The 16,566-nt window shown below is 36.7% G+C and overlaps 1 long non-coding RNA gene across 1 annotated transcript in view; it reads left to right on the top strand.

Annotated features, from left to right (window-relative positions):
* LOC102178931 overlaps positions 1-16,566 on the top strand; it is a 66,727-nt gene that overhangs the window by 31,057 nt on the left and 19,104 nt on the right. Inside the window, exons 10-19 of the long non-coding RNA XR_001919374.1 lie at positions 439-441; positions 937-1,019; positions 5,260-5,402; positions 7,309-7,476; positions 9,654-9,700; positions 9,970-10,082; positions 13,103-13,106; positions 13,543-13,756; positions 14,486-14,666; positions 15,250-15,387. This is a non-coding gene — a long non-coding RNA (ankyrin repeat domain-containing protein 26). The remainder of the gene's footprint in view (positions 1-438; positions 442-936; positions 1,020-5,259; positions 5,403-7,308; positions 7,477-9,653; positions 9,701-9,969; positions 10,083-13,102; positions 13,107-13,542; positions 13,757-14,485; positions 14,667-15,249; positions 15,388-16,566) is intronic.

The following is a 16,566-nucleotide window of genomic DNA, read 5'->3' as shown; positions in this document are numbered from 1 at the left end:
TGATGCCCTCCTGACCTGTCTCTGTACTTTCTCAGATATTTACCCTGTTGTGTGTGTGCTTCTCTCCCGTCTTGTTACAGCCTTGCATGCCTTCCCTCTCCTTCCCTTGGACTGTGTAAGTCTCCTCTCAGGCATTATCTCTAGAAAAGCATTCCCTGGCATGTTTTATCTACATTTTTCTTTAAACTCCAGAGTCTAGTACAGAGCAGAAAGCTGATAAATAATTATTGAATAAAATAAATAAGGACTAAAAAGTGATTTTTAAGAGCTTGTCCTGTGCAGTTTAGGAGCCAAGAAGATAGACATGTGAAAAAAAATTTACGATTCAGGTGATGAAGATACACTAGAAAAATCTATAAAGTACTAAGGTCGCTACAAGGAAAGGGATACCTGTTTATCTGAGGAAAGATAGCTGTAATCAAGGACAACTTCACAAAGCAGGTTGAGTCTTAAAAGATGAAAAGTTATTTGTCAGGAAGAGTACAGGGTAGCGTTTCAGATTAAGGAATTGATAAAAGCATAAAAAGTAAGAAGAATTTTGTAAACCATGAATAATGTTGCAGTTGAAGCTTGGCATGTTGTTAAAAAGGTACTGTTATGAAGTAGGGAAGAGACTGTATTGTGACTTTATATGTCTGTCCTGTATTTTGAAATTTTGTTTTGTTTCTGATTGTTTTGTTCATTGATGTTTGGATGATTTTGTGAATGAGTCTTTGAGCTGTTTGTGTGCTCAAATCCTAGTGACATCTGGTATTTTCCAAATTGTTTGCTGAATTTTTAGATCGTTGAAAGTATGTCTTAAAGAAGTAAATATTCAGCTGAAGATTAAGATTGATTTAAGATGTCATTTGATACTGTGTTTTAAATCTATGTTTTAAATAAAGATTATGTCTTTTATCTAAATATTCTAAGTAACTTTAATTGATTTGTCGGCAGAACTAGACTTAAAAATGACATCAGAGGAAGAAGAAGAAAAACCTGTTGGAGATGAAAATAACCATTCCCAGATATGTAAAAATGCAAATTTAAATTTCTGGCTTAATACTGTTTCCTATGCAACAACAGCATGATACAGTGTGTAACAAAGGTCATGACAAATAAAATTACCTTTCAAAATTAGCCTTTTAGAATCAATAGATAATAATTTAACAGTTTTTTATGGAACCTTAATTATTAAACTTCACATATTGTTAGAATCTCTTATATTTATAGTTTGTTTTTGGAATTGAGGGAAAAAAATTTCCTGACTATTGTTTATTTCTTCCATTTTTATAACTTCATTATATGATTATAAAGGTGATATCAAATACTGAATTGTAAGAGTAAACAGTTGAAATGATAAACAATATGACAATGATGATCCCAGACCTAGATACATGTAGAGAGAAATCATTCCCAGTGGTTCAGGGTTTTCCATTGAAATTGCCAGTCAGTGATGCCAAGATGAAAGAGTCATTCTGTCTGTGATCTTGGTGTAACTGATTAGGGATGTACATTCAGGGAGAGAGTGGGGTCATAGAATCAACCCGGTCACCTATTAAGAGAATCGAAGCTTCCAGATTGGACCTTTGTTGTTAGGGCACAAAGAATAACTTTCTAATTTATCTCATTTTGGGGTGAGAAATCAATAAATATTACTAAAAATGCTTTTTCCACTTTCATTGGTAGATATTAGAATATAATATAACTGAATGTAGGGGCTTCCTTGGTATCTCAGCTGGTAAAGAATCCACCTGCAATGAAGGAGACCCCAGTTCATTTTCTGGGTCAGGAAATTCCCCTGGAGAAGGGTTTGGCTATCCACTCCAGTATTGTTGGGCTTCCCTCGTGGCTCAGATGGTAAAGAATCCACCTGTAATGTGTGAGACCTAGGTTTAATCCCTGGGTTGGGAAGATACCCTGGAGGAGGATGTGGCAACCTACTCCAGTATTCTTGCCTGGAGAATCCCAGGGATGGGGGAGCCTAGTGGACACCTTTGTGGGCTGCCATCTATGGCGTCACACAGAGTAGGACACAACTGAAGTGACTTAGCAGCAGCAGCAGCAGCAAGCATAGATTAAGAAGTTTAAGAGTTAGATTTTAATAAATTTTACATTTCCAACATGGACACTTCAGGATATTTTTAATTACAAATACATGTACTTCCTTCCCTTTATGTATTTAATAACAAATTTAATAACAATAAAACTAAAATTAAAAATAGAACAAACAGTAAAACATTAAAAAAAATAAAAAATTTAATAAATACATGTACTCCCTTCCCAATACATGTATAAGGCTTCTCTTGTGGCTCAGTTGGAAAAGAATTTGCCTGCAGTGCAGGAGACCTGGGCTCGATTCCTGGGTTGGGAAGATCCCCTAGAGAAAGAAGAGACTATCCACTCCAGTATTCTGGCCTGGGAACTCCATGGTCCGTATAGTCCATAGGGTTGCAAAGAGTCGGACACAACGGAGTGGCTTTCACTTTAACTTTCACATGTACTCCCACATATTCTTTAATCATCACTTGCAGATGTTTCTTTTGAGACAGACTTTTCCATTATGTTGTTTACTAAAATGTATTAAGTTCTGACACATGTGATTTTGTCACGTAGGTAGTATAAACTCCCACCCCCAAAAAATTATCTCCAAAGGAGAAAACTGAGTTTTGAGATGCTGTATGATTTTTCTTCCTTCCAGTAATAGATTTTTAAATTTCTTTGCTTGTTTGCTCTTTTGTGTAAGAGGTGCCTTGACTTGAGTTTTAACAACAGACGAAAATCTGTAGGTGTTCTCCTTTAAAAGAAAAAGGAGATCAGCCCTATCCCCAGCTAAGGCATTAAATTACTTGGGTAAAGTCACGCAAACTTACCTGATTCATTTGATGAATTCATTTGGTAATTTATCAGATTCAAGGTTACAGAATTTTATCATCTCTTTTGGTGCCATAAAATGCTAGGGAATGCCACTTTAGGGGCTTTGAAGAAATCATTTAGTTTATCTTTGTGTATGATGTTAAGAAGGGTTCTAATTTCATTCTTTTACATGTAGCTGTCCAGTTTTCCCAGCACCATTTATTGAAGAGGCTGTCTTTGCCCCATTGTATATTCTTGCCTCCTTTGTCAAAACTAAGGTACCCATAGGTGCATGGGTTTATTTCTGGGCTTTCAGACTTGTTCCATCAGTCTATATTTCTGTTTTTGTGCCAGTTCCATACTGTCTTTATGACTGTAGCTTTGTAGTATAATCTGAAGTCAAGAAGGTTGATTTCTCCAGCTCGATTGGACTAAAATGGATTAAAGACCTAAATGCAAGACTAGAAACTATAAAACTCTTAGTGTAAAACATAGGCAGAACACTCAATGACATACATCAAAGCAAGATCATCTGTGACCCACCTCCTAGAGTAATGGAAATAAAAACAAAAGTAAACAAGTGGGACCTGATTAAACTTAGAAGCTTTTTCACAGCAAAGGAAACTATAAACAAGGTGAAAAGAAAACCCTAAGAATGGGAGAAAATAATAGCAAATGAAACAACTGACAAAGGATTAATTTCCAAAATATACAAGCAGCTAATACAACTCAATACCAGAAAAACAATCCAATCAAAAAGTGGGGAAAAGACCTAAATAGACATTTCTCCAAAGACTACATACAGATGGCTAACAAACACATGAAAAGGTGCTCAACATCGCTCATTATTAGAGAAATACAAATCAAAACTACAATGAGATATAACCTCATACCAGTCAGAATGGCCATCATCAAAAAGTCTACAAGCAATAAATGCTGGAGAGGGTGTGGAGGAAAGGGAACACTCTTGCACTGTTGGTGGGAATGTAAATTGATCCAGTCACTATGGAAGGCTGTATGGAGATTCCTTAAAAAAACTAGGAATAAAACTACAATATGACCCAGGAGCAATCTCACTCCTAGGCATATACCCTGAGGGAACCAAAATTGAAAAAGACTCATGTATCCCATCATTCATTCCAGCACTGTTGCTATAGTTAGAACATGGAAGCAACCTAGATGTCCATTGATAGATGAATGGATAAAGAAGTTGTGGTTCATATACACAATAGAATATTACTCAGCCATAAAAAGGTATGCACTTGAGTCAGTTCTAATAAGGTGAATGAACCTAGAGCCTATTATACAGAGTGAAGTAAGTCAGAAAGAGAAAGATAAATATCGTATTCTAACACATATATATGGAATCTAGGAAAATGGTATTGAAGAATTTATTTACAGGGCGGCAGTGGAGAATCAGACATAGAAAATAGATTTATGGACTTGGAGCAAGGGGAAGAGAGGTTGAGATGCATGGAAAGAGTAACATGGAAACTTACATTACCATATGTAAAAAGATAGACAATGGGAATTTGCTGTATGGCTCAGAAAACTCAAACAGGAGCTCTGTATCAACCTAGAGGGGTGGGATGGGGGCGAGGAGATGGGAGGCAGGTTCAAAAGGCAGAGGATATATGTATAACTTTGGCTGGCTTATGTTGAGGTTTGACAGAAAACAACAAAATTCTGTAAAGCAATTTCGTTCAATTAAAAATAATTTGAAAAAAAGAGACAAAAAAATCATTTAACCTTTCTTGGTTTTACTCCTATTTCTGGTAAATAATGGGGCTACAATAGACATTTCTATACCCTCTAGCTATAAAGTTTGATGGTTATTGAATGTGGAATTGGGAAGCATTATTTATATTCCAGAATTCCACTAACAACTCGTCAGTTTCACTCTGCTCCTTGTGTTTTGGTAAACTTTGGTTCATATATTTTAGTGAACACCATAACTTTTTCATTATATCCTGGATCCAAATGAACAAAGAAATGTAAAAGGCAGTGGGGAAAGAATAGCTTTAGTGTTTTTGAGGCACTAAGGTGTCACATCCTCTAAATCTGTCTGTTTAATGGAAAATCCAGGCGGTAAAGACTGAAGAGGACAGATTTTGTGTGTTTTGTCTTTTTATTTCTCTGTCTCTGCCAGTTAGATGGGGAAGACTGGGGATGAATAATTGCATCTTCTTAGGGAAGCCTGTTTTGAAATTTTGGGAATTTTGTTTCTTTTTGTCAAAAAAGGAGAAGTAGGATTTACAAATATTTCAGTGACTTGTTAGTGACAAAATTCAAGTAAGCACAAAAAGATTTTTTTATCACTTAAAATCAGGCCAAACCCTAAGTCAAATAATAAAATTAATGAAAACAAAAAAAAAGATGTTTATAATTAAGTAACAATTTCTTACTTTCAAACTTTCATTAAAGTTTGAAGAAGAAAATAAGAAGCACAAAAGTAGTGAAGTGGAAGTATCAGGCAATGTATGTGATACTGCTGATGAGAGTGGATTGATTCAGTAGGGAAAGAACAAGCAGGAGTTTGCTGCTATGGAGAATGAAGGTTCTGATAGGTAAGCCTATTTAACAGCAGGTCATTTGTTATTTTTCTGTTAAATAAGTTGGGATGTGAGAGTTGGACTATAAAGAAAGCTGAGCACGGAAGAATTGATGCTTTTGAACTGTGATCTTGGAGAAGACTCTTGAGAGTCCCTTGGACTGCAAGGAGATCCAACCAGTCCATCCTAAAGGAGATCAGTCCTGGGTGTTCATTGGACGGACTGATGTTGAAGCTGAAACTCCAATACTTTGGCCACCCGATGCAAAGAGCTGCGTCATTGGAAAAGACCCTGATGCTGGAAAGGTTGAGGGCAGGAGGAGAAGGGGACGACAGAGGAGGAAATGGTTGGATGGCATCACTGACTCAATGGACATGAGTTTGGGTAAACTCTAGGAGTTGGTGATGGACAGGGAGGTCTGGTGTGCTGCAGTCCATAGGGTCACAAAGAGATACAACTGAGTGACTAAACTGAACTGAACTGAACTGAGCTAATGGTTGCGATGATCACAATTTATATTTTGCTAGAGATATAGTTGTTTTTATTTTTTTGTCCTTTAGACATAATACTAAAGTTAATTTCTTAACATACCACCATATTACAGTATTAGAGTATTCTGAATTTGACTGCCTACTTGCCTTTACCAGTGTGTGGTATACTTAAATAAATTTTATGTCACTACTTAGCATCTTTTCATTTCAGTGTGAGAACTTCTTTCAGCATTTCTTATGGAACAGGTCTAGTGGTGAGGAACTCCCTCAGCTCTGTCTTTTCTGGGAAAGTTTTTATTTTTCCTTCATTTCTGAAACATAATTTTTCTGGATAGAGTATTCTTGGTGGGCAGGTTTTTTTGTTTTTTTTTTTTGTTTGTTTTTGTTTTTTTTCTCATAGCACCTTGAGTATGTTCGTGGATGGAAGCCAAATTGTTGTTGGTGGCAGGGGAGCTGATGAGGTACTGGTCTTTCGGCCATAATGCTGAAATCACCCCATCATGTGGGTGGTTTAAAAGTAAACTGCCTTGCTGCCCGCCCCTCACCAACCCCAAATATTTCCTTGATTTTTTCTTTCATGTTATATGTGCCTCATGTCATTTAAAAAGTCACCCAAATTAAGCGTTACTTTTTTTTTTTTTTTTTCTGTTTGCGCTGGTTCTTTGCAGCGGCAGTGCTTCAGCTTCTCATTGTGGTGACTTCTCTTGATGCTGAGCATGGGCTCTAGGGTGCTGGCTTCAGTAGTTGTGCAGCACGGGTTTAGTTGCCCCATGGCATGTGGGATCTTCCTGGACCAGGGATCAAACCAGTGCCCCCTCATGGGCAGGCAGACTCCTAAGTACTGGACCATCAGGGAAATCCCTAAATTAAGCATTATTGTATTTAAAAGCAAAACAGAAAATAAAGTATAAATCTAATTATGACTCCCATGGGTAAGAGTCATTGTGTTAGGCAGTGAACTCTAGGTTTCCACTGTAGCCCTTGAGGTTCTTCCCAATGTCTTACCAAAGATGCACCTCCCTGCTTTCTTTCATGTGTTTCATACTTTTCCTTCCAGATTCCTAGGAAACAGCCTGGATGCCACGTGCCTGATCTTTGTGCTCCATACTCTAGTCTCCAAGTAGAATGATTTTCTCCTTTTTTTCTTCTTTGTAACCTTCTCTCTTCACTTCTGTAAAGCCTTCCTTATTTCACTGGTCACTTTCATATATCAACTCTTACATATCACATCAAATCATAATTGTATATCTGTCTTTGAGGCAAGAATTTGTGTTTTCTTGCATATGGTTGGTACTTAATAACTACTTTGTGAATTAATCAATGATTTAAGATGGGTAAGAGTAGGAATTTTACAAGAATTTCTTTCTTATTCTTTATCAGTTGAATTATTAGAAAACATTGGCTTTTTTGTGGATTTTTTTTTAAAGTAGAAATCCTGGCGTGCATAGGAAGGAAGTAAAGAAAAAGGACAATAGCAAGTGGACACCAGAAGAATGTGTGATTGCACCAATATTTGAAAAGACCGATTCACTGACTGGTGGTCTGCTGCATGTTAATGATGACAGCATTTTAAGTGAAGTGGATCAGGATGATGACAGGTAATATCTACAAATTCTTTATTTCTAGAGGAAGAAATAAGCACTGAATACTTCTTCTGGAAATAAAGCAGCATAATATAGTATACAGGCCAAGACAAGAGATTCCTCAACTATAGTGGACAAACACTGCTGAAAGATTAAAGTGAGGACCAGTGCCTTTGGCCAGAAATCGTTTCAGTAAATAGTCTCCTTGAAAGCTGGGCTGTAGTGAATACATGTAAACAGCCCTGTAGGGAATATTTGCTGGGACAGGCCATAGAGAACTAGATGGTAACTGAAGAGGAACGTGGAGTTCAAAGGAGGTTCTTGTTTTAAGATGGGAGCTTTTAGAGTATGTATGCTGTTAGAAATGAGCCAGCAGAGGATGTGTTTATTGGGTTTAATCTTGTTTGCATTTCCAATATTAGAAAGCTTATTGATTGTATGGCATTATCTTTAAACTATTACAGCAAACTAATTGTACATAATGCTTCTGTTATATGTAGTTTTATGGTAAGGGCTTGTTTGTTGGTTCTGAAGTGTAATATTCCTATGTAATTGCATGTGTGGATGATTAGTTCAGCTAATCCTATCCTACATAGATTTTAAAAAATTATATAATCATTAACTTACAAACACTTAGGCTATACTGAATAGGATTTGATCATTCCTTGATGATTCTAGTTGATAGCAACATCGTGAGTAACTATGATTTTGTAAGGTACTCTGAAATATTACATCATATCAACGTCATAGTTGTTTGCAGATTCTAAGGAAAAGGGAATTTTTTTGTTTATATTCAACAGGAAAAAAAACTAACAGTCTTTCACAAATTATTAATTTTGGTTTATAAAGTTCTAAATTAAAAAAAATATGCTTCCCATAGTAAGAGTTTTATTAACACGTATTTTGTGCTCAATAAATGTATATCAGATTCATGAATAAACAGCAGAATGGTTGAATGAATGCCTACTGATAAATTTCTTTACAAAAGCACGTGTTTAGTGAAAGTAGATTTCCAGCATTGCCTACCTCTAAAGTCTTTTTATTTTTTGAGAAACGTGTTAAGATTCAGAAATTATTATTTATAGTTACAACCAGACATGGAATAATAATATAGATTAATTTGCTATCATATTACTTAAGAAGACATTTATTTTTATTTTTTTTACTCTTTTTATTTATTTTTTTAATTTTTATTTTTACTTTATTTTACTTTACAATACTGTATTGGTTTTGCCATACATTGACATGAATCTGCCATGGGTGTACATGAGTTCCCAATCCTAAACCTTCCTCCTACCTCCCACCCCATATCATCTCTCTGAAGCATCCTCGTGCACCAGCCCCAAGCATCCTGTATCCTGCATCAAACATAGACTAGCGATTCGTTTCTTACATGATAGTATACATGTTTCAATGCCATTCTCCCAAATCATCCCACCCTCTCCCTCTCCCTCAGAGTCCAAAAGTCCGCTCTATACATCTGTGTCTCTTTTGCTGTCTCATATACAGGGTTATCATTACCATCTTTCTAAATTCCATACATATGTGTTAGTATACTTATTTAAATATTACTTTCTCAGCATATTTTCGAACCACAGTGTTGAAGGCAGATCTCCTGAGTTTGAACTCTGGGTCTGTTGGTGACCTGCTGTGTGGGCTTGGGCAACTTACTCAGCCTTTCTGTGCTCTGTTTCTTCCTATGTAGAGGATCTAATGTGTTACCCATCTCCCAGAATGTTTGTGAGGATTAAAATGCCGTTAAGACACACAAAGTGCTTATAATAATGCATAGCAGTTGCATAGGAAGTCCTTGGAAGGCTAATATTATGGCTATTAAAACTGGGTTTCTTTCTTATATGGACTTAAGGAATACTTCCCAGATAGGTCTTATTACTGCAAAACATAGTTTCTATTGATGAAAATAACAACTGCAAAAAATCCTGGTATATTCCCTTCACATAATACAAGTAATGTTATGTTGTTCCTTTTCTTTGATCTAAATTAAATGCCTTATTAGTATTATAGATGTATTTTGTTTGTCCTTTAATGTTACTCTTCTTTATGGTTTTAATCTTTTTATAAAACATTACTTACCAATGCAAATGCAAAGATTTTATATAAAAAACAAAGTTTAGGTATTTGTATTTTTAAGTATTTAATATTAACCTGAAAAGAATCATTTGTTTTTTTAGGCCTGCAAAGAAAACATCTAATGAAAATAACAAGGTACAGTCAAAAAGTTAACTACAAAAAATATTTTCCTAGTAAAAAATACTTTGTAAAAGGAATAGTAGCAAAATATAAAATCTTCCTTTGTTGTAGAGACATATACTTTGCCAACTTAATTTAGAAACGCTATTGATAAAATTATCCTTTTGATACAAAAATCTGTCCTTTTAAAAAGTGTCTGGTTTTGCTTTAATGAAGAGATGATTATCACCTTTGTACAATTAGTATGTTCGATAAATATTTTAAGGACATTATGAAATAGTATTATTTATGTGTAAGTCAAAGAACAAATTAATTCTGTGGATGACCTTGATGACTTAACTCAGTCATCTGAAACAGCTTCCAAGGATGGTGAGTTGCTTTACTATGAGAATTCCATGTTGCTAAGATCAGTGCAAAGAAATAGAGGAAAAAAAAAAAAAAAACCAGAATGGGAAAGACTAGCGATCTCTTCAAGAAAATTAGAGATACTAAGGGAACATTTTATGCAAAGATGGGCTCGATAAAGGACAGAAATGGTATGGACCTAACAGAGGCAGAAGATATTAAGAAGAGGTGGCAAGAATACACAGAAGAACTGTACAAAAAAGATCTTCAAGACCCAGATAATCATGATGATGTGATCACTAATCTAGAGCCAGACATCTTGGAATGTGAAGTCAAGTGGGCCTTAGAAAGCATCACTACAAACAAAGCTAGTGGAGGTGATGGAATTCCAGTTGAGCTGTTTCAAATCCTGAAAGATGATGTTCTGAAAGTGCTGCACTCAATATGCCAGCAAATTTGGAAAACTCAGCAGTGGCCACAGGACTGGAAAAGGTCAGTTTTCATTCCAATCCCAAAGAAAGGCAATGCCAAAGAATGCTCAAACTACCACACAATTGCACTCATCTCACATGCTAGTAAAGTAATGCTCAAAATTCTCCAAGCCAGGCTTCAGCAATACATGAACCGTGAACTTCCTGATGTTCAAGCTAGTTTTAGAAAAGGCAGAGGAACCAGAGATCAAATTGCCAACATCCGGTGGATCATGGAAAAAGTGAGAGTTCCAGAAAAACATCTATTTCTGCTTTATTGACTATGCCAAAGCCTTTGACTGTGTGGATCACAATCAACTGTGGAAAATTCTGAAAGAGATGGGAATACCAGACCACCTAACCTGCTTCTTAAGTAGTCTGTATGCAGGTCAGGAAGCAACAGTTAGAACTGGACATGGAACAACAGACTGGTTCCAAATAGGAAAAGGAGTACGTCAAGGCTGTATATTGTCACCCTGCTTATTTAACTTCTGTGCAGAGTACATCATGAGAAACGCTGGACTGGAAGAAACTTAAGCTAGAATCAAGATTGCCGGGAGAAATATCAATAACCTCAGATATGCAGATGACACCACCCTTATGGCAGAGAGTGAAGAGGAGCTAAAAAGCCTCTTGATGAAAGTGAAAGAGGAGAGTGAAAAAGTTGGCTTAAAGCTCAACATTCAGAACATGAAGATCATGGCATCTGGTCCCATGACTTCATGGGAAATAGATGGGGAAACAGTGGAAACAGTATCAGACTTTATTTTTTGGGGCTCCAGAATCACTGCAGATGGTGACTGCAGTCATGAAATTAAAAGACGCTTACTCCTTGGAAGAAAAGTTATGACCAACCTAGATAGCTTATTCAAAAGCAGAGACATTACTTTGCCGACTAAGGTCTGTCTAGTCAAGGCTATGGTTTTTCCTGTGGTCATGTATGGATGTGAGAGTTGGACTGTGTAGAAGGCTGAGCACCAAAGAATTGATGCTTTTGAAGTGTGGTGTTGGAGAAGACTCTTGAGAGTCCCTTGGACTGCAAGGAGACCCAACCAGTCCATTCTGAAGGAGATCAGCCCTGGGATTTCTTTGGAAGGAATGATGCTAAAGCTGAAGCTCCAGTACTTTGGCCACCTCATGGGAAGAATTGACTCATTGGAAAATACTCTGATGCTGGGAGGGATTGGGGACAGGAGGAGAAGGGGACAACAGAGAATAAGATGACTGGATGGCATCACGGACTCAATGGACGTGAGTCTGAGTGAACTCCGGGAGATGGTGATGGACAGGGAGGCCTGGTATGCTGTGATTCATGGGGTCACAAAGAGTCGGACACGACTAAGCGACTGAACAGAACTGAACTGAACTGAATTGAACAACTTGACACAGGCACAATGCCTGTTTGTGTATGGTGTAGTAGTAATACATGTACACCTTGTCTAGTACTGCTCTAGAGCCAGGGATATGTTACAGTGCTGTGCATCTCAGAAGTAGGTTCTGTATTAAAAGAATATTAACGTGAGTGTATACTCTGTGCCACAGGTCTATGATCATTCTCACTCACTGTGCCTTCTGTTGCCTCTTCTTTCCTGTGCCTTCACCCAAGGTCAAGTTGCATCACTTTCCTCGTCGAATAACTGAAATAATCTCAGGACTTCTTTCCCTGCCATTCTACCTCCTGGAACCTCAGTCCACACAGAAACTATAATTATTATCTATTTTTAAAAGTTCAGATCTCATCATGTTATCCCTTGCTTGAAGCCCAACTGTTGCTTCTCTTTGCTTCATGGTTAAAGGTCACAGTTGTCTAGCTTCATCTTGTTTTATTTTTTACCCTTCTTTCCACATGAATTTTAGCATCAATGTGTCAATTTCCTAAAATTTGTCTTGCATTTTCATTTTCATTCAGTTCAAAATACTTTGTAATTCTTCTTTTCGTTACCTCTTTGATCCAAGGGTTATTTAGATCCATGTGATTTAGTTTCCAAATATTGAGAGTTTTCCAGAGATCCTTCTGTGCTCTTGCTTCTTATGATTTGTTAGGTGTATCCAGAGGGACCCTGGGGCTAGGGCTGTTATTTACTGTCTTGGAGAGAAGACCTTGCTGAACAGCCTGTTCATTCTGCTGGTACCTAGGAGTTTTTCCAGCCTGGCTCATGAGAATAGATAGAATTCCTGGGACTGAGTGAGCACCAGTCACAGGTTCCTATAGTCTTTTCAGATAGTTTCTCCCTGGTCTCAGGTGGTTTCTCCCAGATGGGCTGTATTCGTTCCTCTGCTGAATACCCGAGGGGCTCCTCCTCACATCTCCAGGGTCCCTTTTCTCTCTGTTCCACTCTCTCCTCTCTGTGGTTCTGATCTGTGATCTCTGCCCACTTTGGTTTCACCAGACTGTCAGCTTTATCACCTCCTTTCAGCGAGTCTGGCTGACTCAGCTTCCATTCCTTCTCCCCGTGTTGGAGCCTGGAAATTCTCTCAAGGCAGTGATTTGGGGCGTTCCTTAGGCTAACCTCATGTGTTTCCAGGATCATTGTCTCTCATTCCTTGAAGTCCTTTGCCATGAAAATCATTGTTTAATGTATTTTGCCGGTGTCGTTTTTGCTCGCTCCACTCAGGAAGGTAAATCAGTAGCTGTTCACTCTGTCTTGGTTAAAAACATAATGGCAGCTGAAGACTGTCCATGGGGTTGTTCCTCCTTCTCTACTTACTACTTCCTGCTCATCCTTCATTTCTCAGTGTGACATCTCTTCCCCAGGGAAATCTTTATTGGACCCAATCTATGTCAAGTTCTGTTATGTGATCATAGAACTCTCTTTTCTTAGACTATCCTTCTGAGTTCATATTATTTTATTATCTTTCTCTTCTACTATACTTCAAGCTAAGCAAGAGCCAGGGGAGTCTGTTTCATCTGCAGAGCTTAGAATAATGTCTTCCCATTATAGACACTTAATATTTGTTCAGTGCGTGGATGTGTGAACATGAAAGGCAGTCCTTTATACTCAAAAATTACTCACATGAACTTTTTTTTTTATCTTTTTTTTTCTTCATCATGCAGATTCTGTTAGCTTGTTGAAAATCTGGGGTATGATTCTTTCGTATGACGGATTAGTAGAACTTAAAAAAAAGCCACTGTGAACTGCTTAGAGGAAAGATTAAAAAATGGAAAGTAAGGTTCGTGGGCTACAGAAAGAGCTGTCAGAAACCAAAGAAGTAAAATCACAGTTAGAGCATCAGAAAGTGGAGTGGGAACGAGAGCTCGACAGCTTGAGGTACTGTACACTTCACTTTTAAAGAAATATTTGAACTATTGTTTCCTTTAATACTGCAGCGATATAGACGTGTTATAAGGACTAGCTTATCCTCTAGGATTTTACAGAGGAGAAATTGTTACTAGTATTGTGGAGTGTGAAATTCTTGGAAATAATATAGCAGGTTCTTAACAGTGAGTGCTTCTAATAACTTAATGTATGTTTTTTTCAAATCATCATTTTCATGACCATACAGAAATCCACCATAATGGAAACCTTATTAATTATTTAGCACATTGACTTTCAGTTGTTTTTCACTTTTCTGTTATATATTTAATACTACAAGAAACGTTTTTCTTCCTATAAATTCATTTCTACCTTTCTAATTATTTTGAATACTGTTTCTTTAATAATATTGTATTATTTGGTCAAAATATGAGAACTTAAAAAAGATCTTTGATCTATATTTGACATTTATATTCCTTTACATTCCCATGCACAGATGTATACAGTAGTCCTTTTTCTCAAGACAGAAAACAAAAATGGATGCAGTTTTATTCTTAACCCTCATGTGTGTGGACCGTGTGTTGTCCACCATCAACTGCACATGAAAACTGTGAGGATTATTAAGTGTTTTTTATTATATTTTCCCCCATTTTACTATTTGAAACAGTATGTAGAGGGAATGAAAGTTATTGTAGCAGTGGATAATCTCATGATTTTCTAAGAAGAGCTATATAAATTTTGCAGATTCACCTTAAAGCAAGAAGAAGAGTAGAGAAGAAATGCTGATATGTTGTATGAAAAAATTAGGGAGTAGTTAAGAAAAAAAGACCAATATAGTAAAGAAGTTGAAATGAAACAGCCACTTGAACTCACTCTTAGAGCACTAGAAATGGAACTGAAGACTGTGAGAAATGATCTGAATCAGGTAGAGCAATCTTTGGTGAAATTTTCAGTTTTCTGATACTATCTCATCAATATTATGTATAGCATCCCTTTAATTTAATATGTATTTTTAGGTTTAGAACAAAATTGTTATCTTAAGTATGAACTGTGACATTTAGAGCTTAAGTTATTAATTTCTTGCCATTCTTGGCTTCTCATAGGTGGTCTGTGTATGTTTTCTGAGTGGAGGAATGGACATAAATCAAGCTTAATCATTAACATAATGGTTAGCATTTTTGATACATTAGGCAAAGTAGTATTCTTAATTCCAATACATGTATTAATTTTGATTTTTTATGTTAAAATACAGGCTAACTTGCGTTGACAGTGTGAAGAAACTAATTAAGTGCTTTGTAAAGAAATTTTCCTTCACAGTGCTATGTCTGCCTATGTTTTTGCTCTGTGATAAATTTAGCAGGCATTTAAATTAAGATCTGAGTTATTCATGTGGGAATAAGGCTACTTCATTTAAACAGTATTTTTTTGATTTTAAATTCTTCTCCTTAGCTTTTAACTTTCTTTTTTTTAATGGTATAGGCCCAAAACTTCATATAATGTCTCTCCAGGTTATAGAAGAGCGAAATGACACTCAGAAGCAGCTTTCTCGAGAACAGAATGGCAGAATGTTACAGGATGGAATTCTGGCCAATCACCTTGACAAACAAAAAGAGACAGAAATGGCTAATAAGGAAATGAACTCTGAGGTATTTTCTGTAGTCATTTTAAAATATGTGTATATGTCTCTGTGTATGTGTATATTTTAAAAACCAACACTATACATCATAGAAAATGTAGAGAATTTTGAAAGCCTATATATCTATGTTTTGAGCAGGGAAACATTTTCTATCTGTTGGATAAAGTAATATTTGTAATTCAAATCCGTTTGTCTGCTGCAGATAGGGAGTGACACACGATGGCCTCATCCAAGGAGAGGCCTTTAGTACTTTCCATAGGAATCGATCTCAAAGTTTTTGCAATTGTCTTGGAAGAGCCGGCGCCCTGATTGCGGTTTAGGCGAGGAAGACCGTGTGTGGTCCACCATCGACTGCGCTACCCGACCAAGTCCCTCTGCTTTGCAGTGAACGTGTTGGTCACTCCACGCACGTCATCACTTTCAGTGTCTGAATCAGAGTCCGTTTTTGGCTCCACTGTCATTTCTTTAACCAATACCCTGTCAATGACCTTTTCACATCATTTACAGGTTTTCGGTTTGTAAAAACTGTGCCATCATTTGTTAAAACACTTTTGAACACCTTAAAAAGTTGCTTCTATAGAACAAACTTATAAAAGTCCCCCCTCCCCCTCTAAAGAAAACAAATTTTGCTACTGACAGTAGATATTCTGGTTGTTGGTAGTAATGTCATTTCCTCGAAAGATCACTAGGTTAGTTTATCACTTCCCTGATGGTAAGGAGGAATCTATAGGCAGTTCTGAGACCACATTTTGGATGTCATTCTTCTACTTGTGAGATGAGCACTCTGCTCTGTGAGTGTCCTGTTTCAGTACAGGGAATTTTGAAAACAGTGATAGATATGCCATAATATATATTAGTGATGATTATTCTGTTTTTCATTGTATTTCCCCCATGTTACTATTTTAAACATTATGAAGAGATAATGAAATTTATTGCTGTAGCAAATAATCTCATGATTTTCTAAGAAGAGCTCTCTACATTTTACCTTGTTTACCATTAGTGTGTGTATCATGAGTGAAATAAGAGGCTTCCTTTGTATGTTTGTACTAGAGAAACTGTGGTTTGATGTAAGAGGACTTCTAGAGTCAGAATACCTGGTGAAAGGCCTGCAGCTTATTTATATTTTTAACTTCTTCCTTTCCAGAATTATAGCTAATGAGTTAATTGGTATTTGTAGAAGTGCTTAGTA

The sequence above is a fragment of the Capra hircus genome, chromosome 17, assembly GCF_001704415.2.
Source record: "Capra hircus breed San Clemente chromosome 17, ASM170441v1, whole genome shotgun sequence".
Taxonomy (NCBI): domain Eukaryota; kingdom Metazoa; phylum Chordata; class Mammalia; order Artiodactyla; family Bovidae; genus Capra; species Capra hircus.
The sequence above is the reverse complement of the archived record's forward strand: the minus strand, read 5'-3'. Positions and strand labels throughout refer to the sequence as shown.